General features: G+C 46.1%; 1 non-coding gene across 1 annotated transcript; it reads right to left on the bottom strand.

The window, feature by feature from the left end:
- Positions 1–2,712: 2,712 nt before the first annotated feature.
- LOC128772588 (U6 spliceosomal RNA) lies at positions 2,713–2,814 on the bottom strand. The gene has a single exon (XR_008416765.1). It is a non-coding gene; the product is annotated as a U6 spliceosomal RNA (small nuclear RNA).
- Positions 2,815–21,328: the final 18,514 nt, after the last annotated feature.

Genomic DNA, 21,328 nt, shown 5'->3' with positions numbered 1-21,328 from the left:
GATAAATAAGTCCTGGGTATCTAATAGTACAGTGACTATAGGCAGCAATATTGTATTTATCAGACTTTCTAAGAGATTATATCTTAATTGTTCTTACCACAAAAAACCAAAACATAATTATGTGACATGATGGAGGTGCTAAATACAATGGCGATCACATTACAATATGTAGGAATATCAAATCAGCGTGTTGTATACCTTAACCGTACACAATATTGTATGTCGAATATATCTCAATAAAAAAAGAAGCATTCTGTACGCTTGGCCTCCAGCCCCTAAAGTGTAGAAAGCCAGGGCTCTCATTGTTCCCCTGAACGGCACCCCGGCCGACACCCAGTTCCCAGAGACATTGTGCATGATGGTGGAATCACATGTTGCCCCTGTCCCAGCTTCTTGGGACCCTCCATAGATGGGTCTTGGTGTGGTGACAGGAACGGTGGGAATGCAGTCATTCTGGGGTTGAAGAATTTCATTTAACACACAATAAACGTTTGTTGTGCGTCTGCCTTGTGTCAGACGCTGTGTGATAACACTTTTATGTTTCTTCCATTTAATCCATGTGATAATCCTGTGAGATAGGAATTCCCTTCTCCATATAAGAAACGAGGAAACCACAAAGGGCCAAGAACATAACTGGAGAGGGGCCGAGATAGTTCTAGAATATCCATCCTTTGACATCAAAGTAGTATGTATGTGAGTATGTATAGATCACCTCATATGTGACCGTGGCGTTCAGGTGCTCAAATATTTGCCTTGGTTCCCTTTTCCTCTAAAATCTGCACTGTGGACTGTGTCCCTATGTCCTTGAGAGTAGAGCCCGCCCCTGGGAGGAGCTGGGAGACTGTGACCCCACTGGGGCCTGGTGTAGGGCTCCAGGGAGAGTGGCCAGGTTTACCAAACAAAAATGCAAGATGCCCGGTTAAATTTGAATTGAGTTTCAGATAAACCACGGATATTTTCTTTTTAGTATGAGTATGTCCCATGCAATGTTTAAGATATACTTACGCTAAAAAAAAGTATTCCCTTGTTTATTTAAAATCCGAATTTAACTCTAGTTCCAGATGAAGCTTGCAGTTTGGTCTAATGCTGAAGGGGGCTCTGTTTGCAGAGGCTGGGACTGGATTTAGCTTTGCTCACGAACTCTGCAGGCTGTCCACAGCTCTTTCTGAAATCAGTCTCACCATCTACACTCAAGGTCACAAACTGGCAACTTGGGCAGAATCTAACCAGCTATGTTTTGTTTAGCTGGCATGATGTTGATTTTTTAAAAAATCAGTCAGTTTTTGAAACCAGGAGCTTCTACATACAAATCTAAATGTCTGACCTCCTTTTTAAATTTTAATTCCAGGGTAGTTAACATAGTGTTACATTAGTTTCAGGTGTGCAATATGGTGATTCCACAATTCCTCACATCGCCCTGTGCTCACAAGTGCCCTCCTTAATCCCCGTCACCTATTTCCCCCATCCCCCGCCCCCTCTGGTAACCATCAGTTCGTTTTCTATAGTTAAGAGTCTGTTTCTTGATTTGTTTCTCTTTTTTCCTTTACTCACTGGTTTTGTTTCTTAAATTCCACATATGAGCGAAATCATATGGTATTTGTGTTTCTCTGACTTATTTCACTTAGCGTGATGTTCTCTAGGTCCATCCATGTTGTTGCAAATGGCAAGATTTCATTCTTCTTTATGGCTGAAAAATACTCCGTTGTATATATATATGCCACATCTTCTTTATCTGCTCATCTATTGAAAGAACACTTTGGGCTCCTTCCGTAACTTGACTATTGTAAATAATGCTGCTATAAGCTTAGGGGTGCCTGTATCCCTTTGAATTAGTGTTTATTAGTTCATAGGGTAATTCCATTTTTAACTTTTTGAGGAAGCTCCATACTGTTTCCCATAGTGGCTTTCCACATCTTCACCAATACTTGTTTTGTGTGTGTGTGTGTGTGTGTGTGTGTGTGTGTGTGTGCGTGTGTTTAATTTTAGCCATTCTGATAGGTGTGAGCTGATATCTCATTGTAGTTTTGATATGCATTTCCCTGATGATGAGTGATGTGGAGCATCTTTTCACACGTCTGTTGGCCATCTTGATGTCTTGTTTGAACAAATATCCATTCATTTCTTGCCCATATTTAACTGGATTATTTGTTTTCTGAGTGTTGAATTGTATTCGTTCTTTATATATTTTGGATACTAACCCTTTATCGGTTATGTCATTTGAAGATCTCTCATTCAGCAGGTTGCTTTTTAGTTGTGTTGATGGCTTCCTTTGCTGTGCAGAAGCTTTTCACTTTGATGTAGTCCCAATAGTTTATTTGTGCTTTTATTTCCCTTGCCTCAGGAGACACGCCTAGAAAAATGTTGCTCTGGCTGACGTCAGAGACATTACTGCTTTTATTTTTGTGTGTATGATGTCAGCAAGTGGTCCAGCTTCATTCTGTTGCACGCAGCTGTCCAGTGTTCCCCGACACCATTTGTTGGAGAGGCTCCTTCCCATTGGATATTCTTTCCTGTTTTGTCAGAGATTAACTGGCCACATAACTGCGGGTTTATTTCTGGGTTCTCTATTCTGTACCATTGACCTATGTATCTTGTGTCAGTACCATACCGTTTCGATTGCAACAGCTTTGTAATATAGCTTGAAGTCTGGAATTGTGATGCCTCCAGCTTTGCTTTTCTTTTTCAAAATTGCTCTGGCTACTCGGGGTCTTTAAAAACCTGGAACACTTCGTGAGTTTGCAGATCATCACTGCACAGGGCCAGGCCAATCTTCTCTAGATCGTTCCAGTTTTAGTGTATGCGTTGCCAAAGCGAGTACTAAATTTCTGACATTCTTTAAAAAACCAGATCTGCTATGCTGGGCCCTTAAGACCACGTGGAAGCAGTCGTCTGCAGCCCAGCTCTAGCACCCCTCTAAGACAGGGCATGCCCTCACCAGTGTGCCCCATTCCCATCCCCATCCCCATGGCTCCCTCTGGTCACATCCTACCCACTTGATTCACTTCTACCTCTCCAGCCCCTGCAGGCATGGAGTGTTTGACTCCTGATCTACACTATGTGCCAGAAAGTCTACTTCTAATACAGCAAAAATACCCAGAGTCTTCACTGAACCGGCCCCACCCATTTCTGCCATTTTATTGCATCTCCCTCCCGGCCCCCTCCCTCCAGGCACTGATGTTCATGCACTGGTCGCTGGTTGTCCCCTCCTGCCAGGTTTCATGTCGTCCCACCCCCCCAAGGAATGCCAGCCTGACCCCAGAAGGCCAGCCCGTGGGCATGGCTTCCCTCAAGATGGTTCCAGGAAGCCCTCCCCAACTCCCAGAATGCCTCTGTTGCGCACACAGAATCACACTGCCACTTAGTTGAATTTCTTCGTTGTACAGATTAAGAAATGGAAAATGTGACTTTCAAGAAATTGCACGCAACTAAAACTGTGTAAAACTGTGACTGGAACTCAGGCAACAGGGACGTGGGAATTTCTCACCAGACGGCGTTCTATTCGTGAGGATCTGGCCTCCGTGCCCCTCACGTCTCTACTGCAGGGCAAAGCACCGCATGCATAATGAGTGCTTTCAGACTGACTGCCTGATTGACTACTCACTCAGTGCTCCTGGCAAAGCCGTTCTCACTCTGTTGAACAAATATCTTTATGCATCGCAGTCTCTGGAGCTGAGATCAGGGGAAACTCACTGTAATCTTCAAATCGTTGAGCAATGCCTTGAAACCACTGGACGTGATATAAGGATCTAGGAAGAATGTCCCCTGTTGGCATGTGGAAAGGAGGAAGGGGGTAGAAAGCAGGAACTCCAAGGCGCTGTGCTAGGGATTTTAGTTTTGTTTTCTACTGCCTGCAGCCAAATGTTGCTCAGTGCCTGGTTTATAAATAAAGTTTTATTGGAATTCTATCATACTCACTGCTGTATGGATTGTGAATGGCTGCGTTCATGCAACAATGGCAGGGTTGAGTAGTTGCAGCAGAAACTGTGTGGTCTGCCGATCCTAAAATATTTACTGTCTGCCTCTTTACAGAAAAAGTTTTCTGAACCTTGATGTAAACCATTCAGCAGCCCTCGGGGGTGGATGTTACCGTCCTCATATAACCGAAGAGGAACCCGTGCCTGCCCCGAAGTGTGGTGGGATAGAATTCACTTCTTTGATTCCAAAACCCATCATCACTTGACCAGTCACCCACGGGATAAAGTCCAAATTTCCTAGCAGGGATCAAACCCGCTTATTTGGCCTCTCCCTCCCGTGCGCCCCTCAGGCCAGCAACTTTGAACTCCTTGCTGGTTTCCAAACATGCTGTGCAACTTTATGTGTCTGTATCTTTGTAAACGATGCTTCCTTTTCGCCAAATCCCCAACCTCTTTTTTTTATAAGTGAAATCCCTTCAGGATGCATCTCGAATCTTACCTCCTCGGTGGAACCTGCTCTTCGTCAGACGGTTAATGAGAACAAGAGCCAACCGGACTAGTATTTTCTTTGAGCCGCGGACGAGGCTGGCCGCTCTGCTGTATGTTCTATTTAATCTTTTTCTAACAACCCTATGAGGCAAGCCCTGATAGTCGCATTTTCAAGGGGCGCACCCAGGTTGAGAGAGGTTAAGTAACTTGGCCAAAGTCCCAGAGCTAGTAAGGTTTGGACCCAGGATTTGGCCCGGGTCTGTCTGATGTTGGAGTTCAGCTGTTATCACCATGCTATACGCAGTATCCGTTTTCGGCTCTCATGGTTTCTCCCGAGGACCTGGCTTTATAGCATTTGCTCAGCCTTGTGTGACAGTGTCTCTCTCCTGGAGGCTGGGAGGTCCTGGGGGACAGCGAGCACATCCATTTACAACTCTGGAAGCTGGCACATGGCAGTGACTCAGTAACTGTTTGTTGGGAGAATGATGGCGCCTTGTCTTTACCGTGCCAACCCTGAACCTCATCTTACTGTTCTGCTCATGTTATTTCAACAGCATTTAGCCATTCGGGGAGACGAGCTCTCCCCCGGTCCCTTTCTGTTGGTGTCCCCATCCCTCTGCTTCTGTGTGGGCCGTGTGCAGTTGACAACCCAGGCCCATTCTGGCTCCGCGCTCAGACTTCGCTTTGGTCACCTGGTATGCATTTGTCAGCCTTTGAAAAAAGTTCTTGTTTCATCCATAGTTAAGTAAAAGTTCACAACTGTGAATAAGAGATTGGCTAAAAGTAGCAGAGGCAAGATGACTCTTTTCTCCCCCCACCGTCTGCCTTCCTCCAGAAACATCCCCCCAGTTCTGAGCAGTCAGTGATGTGAGTCCACACACCCTTACAGGCTTACTCGGACTCCAGAAAGGGAAGCGTGTTGAACTATCATTACTCACTGATAAATAATAACAGCGGCAGGAGCAACAACAACATCCCGACCGTAGGCAGTCGGCACATTTCGTGTTGCATTTTCCGCGATGGGAGACGGGGTGTAGGTGGAGCGCCGTCCCCACCCTCTCGTGGCTGCCGGCCCACCGCAGCATGCCGTGGTCAGGGATCTCAGCGGAGGGGCCCCAGCCAGCCTTGGGGTGGGAGGCGCAGGGAAGGCCCCCCCCCCGGGAGAGGCAGGATGGAAGGTGGCAGCGGGAGATTCGCAGCATTAGCCGGAGCTTGGCACAGACAGCTGTCGCTATGTCTGGGACAAGCGACAGCGAGGAGCATTCACATGCAGGTCCCCTGGTGCCCAGCCTGCTCCCTGAAGGCTCTGAATTCAGAGGAGTGGTGGAGTGGGGGTTACCTCCGAGGCACAGCCACCGTCGCCCAGGCCCCTACTGAGGGGATCTGGAGACCACCGAGGGGTGGGACGGTGCACACCAGCCCTCCCCGGCCCCCGTTTCCACCCCCCTCACATCCAAACGACTGGCCGAGTCAGGGAAGATGGTTCTATCCTGGGACTGAACGAACGAACCGTGTAAAGAATCCACTGGCTTCTGTTGCCTTGCATTTTGAGGGAGGTTCCAAACAACAGTTACCTAAGGGATGTATCTGAGCAGCCCTGTGGTAGGGGATGGAATTATCGACCAGCTTGACAAGTGATCAGGATTTCTGGAAGAGAACCAGCTGTTCTGAAGGAGCCGTCTCAGTTGGGCTTTGCCTGCCGGAGGCTCGCCCAGGATGCCTGGAGGAACCGGAAGGTCCCAGGTAGCATCAGGGTTTGGCCGCAGGTCCAGGGAGGGCCGCACCATGGCCAGCATTGCTGCCGTCAGCAGCAGCCCTGAGACAACCCTGGGAGGAGGCAGGGAGCCGGTCATCTTGTTTCCTCATCTTGGTTTGCTGCTGCTTTGCCATGAGACCGACCGGAGGCAAGGGGCGTTCAGCCTGGGCTGTGCCACCTGTGGCCCGACTCCCTCACAGGATGTCGGAGGACACACGGCTTCACGCACGTGGCCATGTTTTGAATGGTTCATAAGAGCCCCGGACGTGTGCTATCGATCCATTCTCTCTTGTTCCAGGACCATGGGAAGGGAGGCAGTGACCGGGGTCTGGGCTGGGTCCCGGCTGATGCATAATCCTGTCCCTGGCATCTCTCCACGGGTTTCCCACCCTCCCTGCTTTTGAGGGGCGGGGCGGGGGTGCTGGGTGTTTCTCGTTCAGCATTCCTGGTCCCGGTGATAGCAGGGGTCGTGAATTATGGACGCAGCAGCAAATGTTTTTAATCTCCCGTGAAACAAAAGCAGTGTGTTTTCTGCACCAGGGGCCGAGGGTGAGGGAACAAGCAAACAGCTGCTCCGATATGGCGACCTCGGGCTGACGTCAATGAGAGTCAGTCCAGGCCAAGGGCTCCGCTCAGGAAGCTTAAAAGTGATACCGAAAACAAATTTGCATTTTTTCCTTTCACGGGAACTCAGCTATTCTCAGTTCCACTGAGATGTTTTCACCAGCCTTTGCCACTAACTCGTCTGCTGAACAAACAGGGCCTGCGGGGTCACTGGAATGCAGCTTTGCTTTTTGCTTTCTCCTTCCCCTTTAAAGTGTATTCAGCGGGATGAATGTTCCCTGGCCCTGGATGAAAACGCTGGCAGGCGCTGACTTCTCTGCTCCTCTTAGGAAATAGTCTGTCCTAAGGTCGCTCGAAATGGAAAACAGTCTCGATTTGGAATTTGAATGTCCAGGCCAAGATATTAGTCAAAACTGTAAACTTTGACATCTCATTCTCTCTGCTCCAGCTTTGCTTGTTTAGGGCTGGAAGGCTGCGTGGGAAAGGGGGCTTCGCTGCTGGACTCGTGCCCCCCTCTCCTTCTGTCCCCCCCCCCCCCCCCGTGCCCACCCAAGGTGGGAGCTGGGTGGGGGAAGGAGTGGACAAGAGAAGGCAGCTCTTGAGTGGCGGAGTGGTGGGGGGGCGGGTGGGGGCTCTGAGCTGACTTTTCTCCCGTTGAGGCTGTTCTAAGGGCCCGGCCTCCTCAGCCAGGTGGAGGTCTCCCTCTTCTGGGTGGTCACTTGTGACTTTCTCCTCCATCCCTGGGGTTTACCGCCAGCTCCTTGCTGCTGGGGTCTCTGGCCCTCCAGACAGTCCCGTTGGTCAGGCCCCGCGTGGCTCCCTCCCCGAATGGCCCCCCCCCCCCCCCATCTGGCTCTCACCTGCTTCGCACAGCGCCTGCCCTGACAATCTCTGGAATGGAGGTGACCCCAACCCAAGGGCTCGCTGCTGGTCCCTCCACCCAAGCAGGAGCCACCTGCGTGTTGGTTCCCTGTGGTTGCTGAAATGAGTCACCACAAACTTGATGGCTTAAAAGAAAAGAAATGGACTCTCTCCCAGTCCTGAGGACACACGTCTGCAGTCAGTTTTACGGGGGCTGAAATCGAGTGTCAGGAAGGCCGAGCTCCCCCTGGAGGCTCGCAGGGACAACGTGCTCTTTGCCTCTTCCCGCTTGGTGGGGGCTTCTGGCGTTCCAAGGCCCACGGGCCCCATGGGTCGTCTCTGCCTCGCTGCTCACATTGCCTTCTCTCCGCGTGTGCTTAAAGCTGCCTGGGTCTCCTTCTTTTAAAGATACATGTACTTGACTTCATGGCTCATCTGGATGATCTAGGGTCACTTCTCCATCTCAGGGGCCTTCATCTAATCATATCTGCAAAGACTCTTTGTCCAAATAAGATCACATCTATGGGTTCCAGGGACAAGGCCTGACATCTGTGGGGCCTTTATTTGGCCCCCTGCATTCTGACCTTCTTCCTCTGGATTTCCGGGCTGGGAAAGGGCTCCAGCCTTTTCTGCCCTCAGCTGGAGGCAGTCACGTGGTAAGCTCTCTATGTAGCTTCCTGGAAACCCCCCCACATATTTGGGGTGAGTGGGTAGGCCCCCTCCTGACCTTCAAGGAGCACAGCTTTCTTCAAAGATACTTCTGTCAGAAACTCTTTTCTTAAAAGTCCTGTCCCTCAACAAGCTGATTTTTTTTTATGCTTTTTGGCAGCAGGAGGATTCAAGACTGCGGATCTTGACCGTCTCCTGTGAACACCTCTTCTTGCTTTGGAATTTCACCGCGGAAGCAGCGTGGTACCCGGAGTGTCACTTTTCAACATTCCGTTACCCTTGCAATGGAATTAATAGCGGTTGATGCTGCCCCAGGGCTGTGCCCTTCAAGGTCGCTCATGCACACTGTGGCCTGCGTAGGTTTCCCGTGGAAAGGCCCAGGGGGCCAGAATCTGGCCCACATGTGGCACCCTGGCCTCAGATGCCTCCATCTGTGGAGAGCATGGGGCTCCCTCTGTGAGTTCACATCACGGTGCACCGTGCTGCCTGTGATTCTCCTCTGCACCCGTCCCCCAAGTGCTGACCGTGTCCCAGCCCTTATCCAGTCAGAGGTCTGCCAGTGAGAGGCTCGGAGAAGCAGATGCCTGCAGCGTGACAGTGGAGCTCTAGTGACAAATGATGCAGACTCACTTCAGTCTTTGGGTTTCCAACTTGCAGCTAGTGTGCTGATCTAGAAATTTCCTATTCTGTCGGTTAGCAGATTGTATTTGATAAGGGTTCACTGTGTGACCTAAGCCAAGATGGACAAGCTGGTCTGGGAGGAAAATATACTCCTCAGCTCTCAGAATGTGGGTCCACCTCTTAGGGGGAAAGATGGAACAGATTTGTTTGGAAGGTTCTGGAATGTTCAGGTAATAAATCCTTTTATCTTCTTCTTCCACCTTAGCAGGGAAGACAAGTGGCCTGTCTTGTGGCTGCTAGACTAGGGGATGAAAAATCAGACCTGGGCTAAATTCCTAGAGACTCGGGTATGCTGGTTAGCACGAAACCCATTTGTTCACAGAGTTACCTGTGAAAACTGCCGTTTATAGAAGAAGAAACTGACAAATATCAGTGAAGCTATTGTTCAAAATGTTCAATTTTTATTGTTCAGAATGTTCAATTTTTATTGTTCAGTCACGAAGGCCGAGATTGCTCAGAGATCTGTCAGCATGCCGTGATTTTTTTTTTTTTTAAAGATTTTATTTTATTTTGTAAAAGTAATCTCTACACCCAACATGGGGCTCGAACCCACAGCACTGGGATCAAGAGTCACGTGCTCTATAGACTGAGCCAGCTAGGCACCCTGTGGTTTTTTTCTTTACTGAAACATCCCATGCCCTTTTCTCCTTTTACCACCACAACCGCCCTCATCAACAACTTGATAGAAAATTCGAGTCTTCTCATGATCTTTCCCAACTCACCTGATTCCTGATTCTCAGAGGCCAAAATGTTGTTGGCTGAGGTGGCTCAGGGGGTCTGTTCTGAGTGGGCACATCTCTTTTCTCCGTATAATTTTGGGGGAAACTGGGGGAGATTTGGGAACAGACTCGCGGCCAGGTTTCCTCTAGCGTGATGAGCCTGAAATATGTTACCTGGTGCCTTTGTTTGCCAGGACAGCCATGGAACACCACAGATGGGGCAGCTCAAGCCACAGAAATTAATTTTCTCGTGGTTCTGGAGGTCAGGGTGGCGGCAGACTCAGCTCCTCCTGGGCCTCTCTCCTCGCCTTGCAGATGGCCGTGTTCTCTATGTGTCTTCCCATGGTCGTGCCCCTGTGCGTCTGTGTCCTAATCTCTTCTCATAAGGACCCCACTCATATTGGATTAGGGTCCACCCACAAGGCCTTGTTTTACCTCACTCACCTCTTTAAAGATTCTGTCTCCTGGGGTGCCTGGGTGGTTCTGACTCTTGATTTAGGCTCAGGTCATGATCGCATGCTTCGTGGGTTCGAGCCCTGTGTCGGGCTCTGTGCCAACAGCTTGGAGTCTGCTTGGGATTCTCTCCCTCTCTCTCTGCCCCTCCCCTGCTCTCTCTTTCTCTCTCTCTCTCTCTCTCAAAAATAAACATTAAAAAAATAAAGACTATCTCCAGGTCTAGTCACATTCTGAGGTCCTGGGGATTGGGACTGAACACATGAATTTGGGGGGACACGATTCAGCTCATAACTCTTGGGAACCCTTGATCTAAGCTCAGCCATTCTGGACCGGACTGGGATGGACTCCATGGGAAGGAGTGGGCGGGGCCATACTTCTCTACTCACAGCCCCATTCCTACTCATGGTGCAATTCCACTGGCTTCTTTTCTTCCCTCTGATGGTCCTGCTCAAGCCTCCGAGCTGTTTCCCACACCAGCCCTGCGTCAGGGGCAGGACTGTCCATGGCTCTGAGTGAGCATCCTTCTTTGCTCCTTGTAGACACACCTTTTCCTTCATAGGAAGAGGGAATCTCTCCAATCCCTCCGATTCTCCAATTCTCCAATTCCTGCCAATGGTCGCAGTCGAGTTAAAAATGAATACAAAGTCTGACCTGGGGGGAGAAGGAGCCACCATAGGACTTTGGGCAGACTAGTGAGAAGACAAGTTTGGGCATTATTCTTAGCGCCATTGTTCGATATGCCACCTTCTTCCCTTTGCTCCCCACCCCTCATGCTTGTCGTCTCAGGTCCCAGCAGGTGGTGCAGTGGAAAGAGCACAGGCTCCGGGGCAAGGGGCCTGGTTTGACTCATGTCTCTGCCATTTGTTAGTTGTGTGTCCTTGGCCAGGTTACTGAATCTTCTTGGGACTCGATTTCATTGTAAATAAATGGGGATAGAAATATTTGCCTTGCAGTGTTGTTGCGGGGGGGGGGGGGCAGAATTACTTGAAATCATGCATGTCAAGTCCCCAATACCTTCTGTTAGGGGCTCAACTGTGCCCCCCAAATGCCTATGCTGAGACTCTAGCCCCCAGTTCCTCAGAATGTGGCTATTTTGAAGACAGAATCTTTAAAGCAGTAATGAAGTTAAAACAAGGTCATTAGAGTGGGCCCTAATCCATCATGGCTGGTGTCCTTATAAGAAGAGGCAATCACAGGACTCCTGGGTGGCTCAGTCGGTTAAGCATCTGACTTCGGCTCAGGTCATGATCTCACAGTTTGTGAGTTCGAGCCCCGCGTCGGGCTCTGGGCTGACAGCTCAGAGCCCGGAGCCTGCTTCGGATTCTGTGTCTCCCTCTCTCTCTGCTCCTCCCCCAGTCACACTCTGTTTCTCTCTGTCTCTCTCTCTCTCAAAAATAAATAATCATTAAAAAAAATAAGAGGTGATCAGAGAGGGAAGAGAGAAGACACACAGAGAGAAGACCATGTGAGGACACGGGTGGTGGTGGTGGAGGGGAAGATGGTTATCTACAAGCCAAGGAGAGAGGGGCTTCAGAAGGAGCCGACCCTGCTAACGTCTTGATCTCAGACCTCCAGCCTCCAGAGCTGTGAGAAAACAAATTTCTGTGGTTTCAGCCTCCTGATCTTCGGTGCTTTTGTACTTTGCCCTGGTTAGCTAAGATACCAGGTTTCAAGCTGATCACATTGGAGAAAACCTGGCAGTGAAGCTGTCCCCAGATCTTCCTCAGTTTCCCGCCAGGGTTATCAGAATAAGAGGGATGTACTTACTCAGAGCAGATCCCCATCCAAGCCAACAGCATTATGGCCCCTGAGAATCAGAAGTAAGGTGAGTCGTGACCCCTTGATCTCAGACTTCCAGCCTCCAGAACAGTGAGAAAGTAAATTTCTGTTGTCTCAGTCCCCCAGTGTGTGGTGCTTTGTTATTGCTGCCTTAGCAAACGAATACACCTGGTATATGGACGATTTTCTTCCTTTACTTCTGCCCTCTTGCCCCTCACCACCCCTGATTTTAGAGCAGTCTTGGACTAGCCCTGCACAATTTGCAAACTTAAGACAGGATACGCATGCAAAAGGCTAAACGTAGAAAGAGACTCAGAGAAAAGGGAAAACAAAAGACTAGAAAAACATGTGGCACCTAAAACAAAAAGTACCTTAAAAATCACCTAAAAGTTGGCACCTTAAAAAAAGGTGAAAGCCGACTCTTGGCTCACGGTCGCGTCTCTTGGGTTTTTCGGAGGTTCCCTGCTGAGCCCCTCTCCCCACAGTTGTTGTGACCTGGGGAATCATCTGGAGCCTTTGCGGTCACTTGGAACCCCTGCTCGGTCTCTGCGCCCCAACTCGGGGAAAATCGACAGCTTTGCAGTTTTGTCGTCCAGTCCAAGAACATGGGATCTCTCTTCGTTTGCTGGTTCTTTAAGATCTTTCAAGAAAAGCTTATCATTTTCTTCTATAAAGGAATGTACATCTTTTGTGATTTTGTACTTCTGAGCATTTTGTTTTTCTGTGCTTTCAGTAGTTTGAAAACCTACAGTTTGTTTTTGTTGCTGGTGTACTAAAAGGCGACTGATTTAAAAAAAAAAATGTTTATTTATCTTGAGAGAAAGAGAGAGAGAGTGTGTGTATACACACAGTGAGCTGGGGAGGGGCAGAGAGAGAGGGAGAGAGAGAGTCCCAAGCAGGCTCCGTGCTGTCAGCGAAGAGCCTGACGTGGGACTCAGTCCCACAAACCTCGAGATCATGATCTGAGCCAAAACCGAGTCAGAAAACTTAACTTGTTTTCCAAAGTTAAATCAAACTTGTATTTTTAATTGAAATCCATCTTGGATTCTGTGTTAGCATTTTCATACCTTGTTAGATTTTTTTTTTAAGTTTATTTACTTATTTTTTGAGAAACAAAGATAGCGCAAGTTGGGGAGGGGCAGAGGGAGAGGGAGAGAGAAAGAATCCCAAGCAGGCTCTGTGCTCCCAATGCGGGATTCAAACCCACGAAACCCTGATATCATGACCTGAGCCAACACCAAGAGCTGGATGCTTAACTGACTGAGCCACCCAGGCACCCCCATACATTGTTAGGTTTAATTTGCCAATTTTTTGGGGGGGGTGCCTAAGTGGCTCAGTCGGTTGAGCATCCACCTTTGGCTTAGATCATGATCTCATGGTTCGTGATTTCGAGCCCTCAGTCAGGCTCTGTGCTGACAGCTCAGAGCCTGGAGCCTGCTTCAGATTCTGTCTCCCTCTCTCTCTGTCCCTCCCCTGTTCACGCTCTGTCTCTTTCTCAAAAGTTAATTTACTTTGAGAGGGAGAGAAAGAGAGAGAGGGGTAGAGAGAGAGAGAGAGAGAGAGAGAGAGAGAGAATCCCAAGCAGACTCCACACTGCAGCATGGAGTCCTATTTTGGGGCTTGAACTCATGAACCTCGAGATCATGACCTGAGCCAAAGTCTAGGGTTAGACACTTAACCAACTGAGCCATCCAGGTGCCCCTAATTTGCTAATTTTTAAAAAAAGATTTTAAATGTATATTCACGATCAATCCGGGGCTGTGATTTGGAGATTTCCCATTTGCCCTCCCAGATGTGGTCTCCCCTTGCCCCACCTGGTATGACAGTTATGAATTTCTTCAATGAATTACCTGGTTCAGAGTTGGGCTGGGCCAGTAGGAACCCTGGCAGGAGGCTGGAGGGAGGGAGGAGAGTGAGGTCACCCCAGGCTGGTTGTATCCTTTAATGGAAGGTCACCGGTCTTCCCAAAGTGCCTGCTCTATCCTTTTGGGTTCTGGTAGCTTCTCCCTTCCCTAGTTCCTATCCCAGGTGTAAGATCCTTTGTTATTCCCCTTCATCCACAAGTTGTAAACAAATCCTCCCCAAATTATCTTATTTCCTGCAGGGACTTTGACTGATGCAGCCCGTAACTCTCTTTTCTTGTAATATTCTTGCTGAGTTTTACAATCAAGGGTATAATAGCTTCATAAAAGCAAGTGGGAATGTTTCTTCTTTATGTTCTGGAATAGTATTGGTTGTTTGGTAGCACAAGTTAAAGCTTTGGTAGAACTTGCTGGTAAAACCGCCTGGACCTAGTGTTTTCATTGTGAGAAGAATTTTGCCTGCTGAATTCAGTTTCATTTGCGGTTGTTAGACTATTAGTGCTTCCCTTCTCTTCCCTTCCCTCCCCTTCCCTTCTTCTCTTCTCTCTCTTCTCTTTTCTTTCCTTCCTCTTTTTTCTTTACTTTTGGTAAATGTGGAATGCATTCATTTACAAAGTTGCCGGCATTTATTTTTTTACACTATCTTCTTACTAACCTTTTTTCTCTACGTTATGCTTAAGTCCCTTAACAATTAATACACTTTATTCTTTAGGGCAGCAAAATTGAGCAGAGCATTCCTGTACACGTGCTGTCCCCACACATGCCCAGCTTCTGCCATTATCAGCGTTCCCTACCACAGTGGTACATTTGTTACAATCGATGAACCTACGCTGATACAATGTTCACCCCAAGTCTGCAGTTTACATCAGGGTTCACTCTTGGTGCTATACGTTCTATGGGTTTTGACAAATGTGTAATGACATGTATCCACCATTATAGTACCACAGAGAGCATTAAAATCCACTGCCCTAAAAATCCTCTGAGCTCTGCCTGTCCATCCTTCTGCCTCCAAATACTGGTAATGTAATTACTCTCCATTCTTAATAAATTTTATTTGTAGTCTTCTTTTTTCTTTATCAAACTTGTCCCGAGTTTGGCAATTTTTACTAGTCTTTGTAAGACCCAACTATCAGCTTTTAAAATGTCGTTGATTTCTCCTCTTTATTATTTTTTCTTTTGATTTCTTAGGTTATTTTTTTTTTCTTAATCTTTTCTCCTGAGTTAAAAATTTAACTCATTAGATTCCTGCCTTTCTTCCTTTTCTTTTCTTTTTTTTTTAATGTTTATTTTTGAGAGGGAGAGAGAGAGAGAGACAGAGCATGAGTGGGGGAGGGGCAGAAAGGGAGGGAGACACAGAATCCGAAATAGGCTCCAGGCTCTGAGCTGTCAGTGCAGAGCCCGACGCGGGGCTCGAACTCATGGACTGTGAGATCATGACCTGAGCTGAAGTTGGACGCTTCACCGACTGAGCCACCCAGGCGCCCCTTTACCACTTTTAAGTGTCCAGTTGATATTGTTGTGTAGCCAATCTCCAGAACTCTTGTCATCTTGCAACACTAAAACTTTATACCTATTAAAAAACAAATCCCCATTCTCCCCTCCCCTGGGCTCCTAGCAACCACCACTTGACTTTCTCTGTATGAATTCGACTCCTCAAGGTACCTCGTATAAGTAGAAGAATACAGCATCTGCCTTTTGGTGATTGGCTTATTTCACTTAGCAACGTATTTTCAAGATTCATTCATGTTGTAGCATGTTTCTGGATTTCCTTCCTTTTTTAGAGCTGTATATTCCAGTGTATGTATCTACCGCGTTTTGCTTATCCATTCATCTGCTGACGGCCACTTGGGTTGTTTCCACCTTTTGGCTATTGCGAACAATGCTGCTGTGAACACGGGTATGTAAATATCACCTGGAGACCTTGCTTTCAATTTTTTTGAGTAGGTACCCAGAAGTGGAATTGCTGGGTCATATGGTAATTCTATAGTTACCATATATGGTAACCTATACATTTTTGAGGAGGTATTATATTATTTTCCCCAGTGGCCGCACCATGTTACCTCCCATCAAAGTGCACAAGGGGTTCCATTTCTCCGTATCCTTACCAACACTTGTTTTTTTCTGTTTTTTGATAGTAGCCATCCTGATGGGGGTGAGATGGTACCTCACTGTGGTTTTGATTTGCGTTTCCCTAATGATGAGTGATGATGTGCATCTTTTCATGTGCTTTTTGGCCATTTATATAGCTTATTTAAAGAAATGTCTGTTAGAATCTTTGGCCCATTTTTAATTGGTTTTTAAATTTTTTAAATTGTTGAGTTGTAGGAGTTATTTATATAGTCTGGATATTAACCCCTTATCAGATACATGATTTACAAATATTTTCTCCCCATTCTGTAGGGTGGTTTTTCTCTCTGTTGCTTTTACGTTGGGAAGGTTGAATACATTTCTTTTATCTGGTTAAGGTTCATTTATTTTTTTTTTTTAAAGAGAGAGAGAGAGTGTGTGAGTGGGGGAAGTGGGGCAGAGGGAGACAGAGACAGAGAATCTTAAGCAGGCTCCATGCTTAGCGTCGAGCCCGACAGGGGGCATGGTCCCACAACACTGGGATCATCATCTGAGCTGAAATCTCCACTAACATTTAATGCAGTAAACAATATCAGTGGCTTTAAAAATATTAAACTATTTTTGAATTCCTGGAATCCAATTCAATTTGTCGTGGTATGTTATGGTTTTTTTTTTTTTTTTTTTATGTGCTGCTGGATTTGGTTTGCTAATATTTGTTTAGGAGTTTTTGCATCTTTATTCATTAATTAAATGGGCTTAATAGTTTTAATTTCCCATATTGTCCTTGTTTAGATGTTGGCGTCAAAATTATACTAGCCTGATCATTGTGGAGTTGTGGAGTTGTCTCTTTTGTTCTATTTCTTGGAAGAATTTTCTTAGTTTCTTTTCCTTAAGTTTAGTGGTAGAACTCTTTTGTAAACTGTTGGCGTGCCGTACCATAGGTCCCACTGAATGCATGAGCAGAATACGGATATATTGAGCATTCTGAAAAGTAAACAGTAGCAGGCAAATTGGGTTCTTTTCGTTAGAATATCTTCATTGCTGCTCCAATTTTATTCACATTTTTATCTCTTTGGTCATGGTTTTCATAATTATTTTTTTTCTAGGTATGTATCAATTTTATCTAAATTTTAAACTTAGTGGCATAATGTTGTGGAAGTATTCCCATAGCCTTTTAATCTCTTCAGTATTGGTAGTTCTCTCTCCCTTCTCATTTGTAATATTAAAAAAAATTTTTTTTAACATTTATTCATTTTTTTTTAACCTTTATTTATTTTTGAGACAGAGAGAGACAGAGCATGAACAGGGGAGGGTCAGAGAGAGGGAGACACAGAATCTGAAACAGGTTCCAGGCTCTGAGCTGTCAGCACAGAGCCCGACGTGGGGCTCGAACTCACGGACCGTGAGATCATGACCTGAGCCGAAGTCGGCCGCTTAACCGACTGAGCCACCCAGGCGCCCCTAACATTTATTCATTTTTAAGAGACAGAGACAGAGCACGAGTTGGGGAGGGCAGACAGAGAGGGAGACACAGAATCTGAAGCAGGCTCCAGGCTTTGAGCTGTCAGCACAGAGCCCTGCCTGAGCTGGAACCCCCCCATATGAGACCATGACCTGAGCTGAAGTTGGACGCTTAACCGACTGAGCCACCCAGGCGCCCTCATTTGTAATAGCTTACATTTGGACTTCTCCGTTTTGATCATTCTCCTTAGAGATGTCTCTTGATTATTCTCTTCAGACTTATTAAAAACATAACTTTAAACATTCCTTTCTTGTTTCTTTTTGCTGGTTTTCTGTTTCATCAGTTTAGTTTTCTATATTTACTATATCTTCCCTTCACCGTGTAGGTCCTCTTACCTCCCTCTTTATGTTATTCTTGTCTGATATGCTCTATCTATGTATATTGAAAAGCTCATCAGAAAATATTATAATTTTTTTTTCAGCCATCATCATGTTTTAAAGAGCTCCAGAAGAGAAAACCAGTTTAGTATATTTACCCAGATATTTATCATTTCTGTTGCCCTTCCTTCATTTTTTTAAAGATTTTTTTTGATGTTTGTGTATTTATTTTGAGAGAAAGAGAGAGAGTGCATGCATGTGTGCCCAAGTAGGGAAGGGGCAGAGAGAGGGAGAGACAGAGAATCCCAAGCAGGCTCTGTGCTGTCAGCACAGAGACTGATGTGCGGCTTGGTCTCATGAACTCTGAGATCATGAACTTAGCCAAAATCAAAGAGTCAGACACTCAACTGACTGAGACACCCAGGTGCCCTGCCCTTCCTTCATTAAAAAAATGTTTTAAAAAAGTTTTTTATTTTTAAATAGTATCTACATCCAATGTGGGGCTCAAACTCACAACCCTAAGATCAAGATTACATGCTCTCTAGGCTGAGCCAGCCAGACACTTCATTCTTTCCTTCATTTTGGATGCTTTGAGTTTCCCTTAGGTACCATTTCTTTTATGTCTGAAGAACTTTCTTTAGCAATACTTTTCGAGTAGGTCTGCTATTGATGAATCTTTGTTTTCCTTCAATTGGGAATGCCACTTGATTCATCTCCCTTTCTGAAGGATACTTTTGCTGGGTATAGAATTCTAGATTGACAGTTCTCTTTTCTTCTACATCAAAAACTATTGTGCCACTTCCTTCTGGCTACCATGCTTTATGATGAAAAATCTATGGAATTTCAGTGGTTGTTCCTCTTTTGGCAATGTGTCACTTTTCTCTGGCTGTTTTATTTGTTTTATTATTATTATTTTTTTTTTACAACAAATCTGTTTATTTAATTTTTAAATTCAACTTTTAAATCCTGTAGACTAGTTATATGTTTAAAAATTTTTTAAACATTTATTTACTTTTGAGAGACAGAGAGACAGAAAGTGAGCAGGGGAGGGGCAGAGAGAGAGGGAGACCCAGAACCCGAAGCAGGCTTCAGGCTCTGAGCTGTCAGCACAGAGCTGGATGTGGGGCGTGAGCCCATGAACTGTGAGATCATGACCTGAGCCAAAGTCACATGCTAAACCAACTGAGCCACCCAGGCGCCCCCTGTGGATGCTTCTTATTAGACTTTCTACCTTGTTTCCTGTTTTATGTACTTCTCTAGACAGACCTAGATGACAAGAGCTCAAGTTACTGAGCCAGCTCAAGGTGGGAGCTGGCTTTGGTGCTCTCTAGGTGGGTAATTTTACTTAGAACTCTTTAGTTCTTGACTTTAGCCTTTAAGTGTTGCCTCTAAGTGTTCTTTACTTTCTTGATTCTTTTAAAAAATTATTATTAGTTGGGGCACCTGGCTGGCTCAGCCAGTAGAGCATGTGAGCCTTGATCTCAGTGTTTTAAGTTTGAGCCCCATGTTGGGCTCAAAATAAAAAATAAACGGGGCGCCTGGGTGGCTCAATCGGTTGAGCGTCCGACTTCGGCTCAGGTCATGATCTCGCGGTTTGTGAGTTTGAGCCCCGCATCAGGCTCTGTGCTGATAGCTCAGAGCCTGGAGCCTGCTTCGGATTCTGTGTCTCGCTCTTTCTCTGCCCGTCCCCTGCTCACGCTGTCTCTCTCTGTCTCAAAAATAAAACATTAAAAATAATTTAAAAAATAATAATAATAAAAATAAAATCTTTAAAAAATTATTATTAGTTAAAAAATATTTTATTCAATATTTTGTGTTGCTTTCAGCAATTGGGTTGGCCAGCTTATCAGTCCACCATCTTGCTGGTAATGAAAGTCCAAATGGAAACATGTTTTGGGTTCCCAATCATGCTCACTTCTTTGCTGATCTCGGAAAAGGTAACTTCATGGATATGTGCTGTTTTCCTTGTGGGACTTTCCATTTATATACGTTTATTCAATTTGTCTTCTTTAAAACTGTTTGGAAGTGATAATGAAATACAAAGTGTTTCAAGAAGTCAATATATTCTCTGTAAAAATTTAACCCATATTTAATACCTGATATACAACTGAACTAAGCTATGTGGAATACTTCAAAAATGTAAAGCACTATATAAATGTAAGATGTGATTAGATAAATAATTTAAAGTCTCTTTATGTTTAATCAGGCCATGAAGAGTAAATTAAAAAGACAATTCACAACTAATGCCTGAGTGAAATCCTCAGGGGTTGATGAGGACCAGCTGCCCACCTATCTTTTACAGATTTCAGGTAGCTTCTACATATGAACTTGAACCAGATTTTCTTATAAAACTGGCAGAGGCAGTCACTTAAGCAATGCATCCCTCGGGAAGTTCATTGCTGAATTCTATTTCTGTATAGTCATAACTCTGGTATGTTTATAAGGCATTTTATAGTTTGTTTACAGTGATGCAAGGACACACTTATATGAGTTATTTGTGATATTTGCAGGGCCTGACATAAAAAAAACAAAACATGTGTTCCTATACTTCAGGTTCTTTTTCTCATTGGCTCCTTCGTGGTGGCACATCTGTACTTTATATCTGAGATGGCTGTGAAGTGTGGCGTTCCCTATGCATCTAACCAAAACCCTGGGAGGGCTAAAATGGTTTAGAATAATTTGGAACGTGGGCTTTCTGGCAGGGGCTGTTCTGGCTCTGCCCCCGTGGGCTGTGTGACTCTGGAAGAGCTCTTTCCCCTTTTTGAGGACGATTCTCCTCGCCTGCAAAATGGAGATAATTATCCTCATCTTTTAGAGTCTTGATGGGACTTCAGTGAAACAGGCCATATAGTGCTTCATTCAGTACACAGGAAAACTTAGTAAGAAGTATCTATAAATCAGCTCACTCTCAATCCTCAGACTGTGTTTAGGGCAGCGATCCTCAACCTGGACAGATCATAAGACTCACTTGGGAAGCTTTGAAAAACCCGTGGCCTAGGTCACACCCAAGAACAATTCTAGGAGCATCTCTGGGTATGGGGCAATTCCGATGTGCAACAAGGTTGAGACTCATTGTGGGGCCTTGTAAGGAGGTTAGCAGCACCAGACCCTATGGGAAGATGCTTAAGTTTCTGCAGGAGCACCCTCTACTATGCATGCCATCTCACACTACACATGCTGATTTCATGAGGGTATTCACCTAGCTAAGAGGACAGGGAAGCCCAGTGTATGCAAAGGCCCTGAGGTTGCAGGGGTTAAAGATGACAGGAGGAAGCTGATAAAGGTCATGGAGGCTGCAGGGCAGAGAGAGAGTGAGGTGGCCAAGGGAGGGGCAGATGCGGACCTTGGTACAAGGGCAGCGGATTCAGGCTGGAGTGGGCCTGTGTCCCATAGAGATGCCCGGTGGTGCCCAATAAGTTTGTCATCCCTGCTGAAGCTGGTTTTCAGTGTGCCCTTGGGGATCTTGCTTCCCCTTGGGGACCCCAGTTTCCCCATCCATGAAATGGTAGGGTTGGAGCAGCGTTCTCATGAGCCTTGTGCCCACATTCCATACTTCCAGAAGCCTCATGGCTGTCATCCTCTGGACCTCAAGCCTAGTAGACTGGCCACTGACTTGGCTTTCACATGGCCATGGTACATCCCTCTGCTTCTTTCTGAGAAAGGCCCACTGAG

This window comes from Panthera pardus, unplaced genomic scaffold (assembly GCF_024362965.1).
Source record: "Panthera pardus isolate Hobbes unplaced genomic scaffold, ASM2436296v1 HiC_scaffold_22, whole genome shotgun sequence".
In the NCBI taxonomy this organism is placed as follows: domain Eukaryota; kingdom Metazoa; phylum Chordata; class Mammalia; order Carnivora; family Felidae; genus Panthera; species Panthera pardus.
The sequence above is the reverse complement of the archived record's forward strand: the minus strand, read 5'-3'. Positions and strand labels throughout refer to the sequence as shown.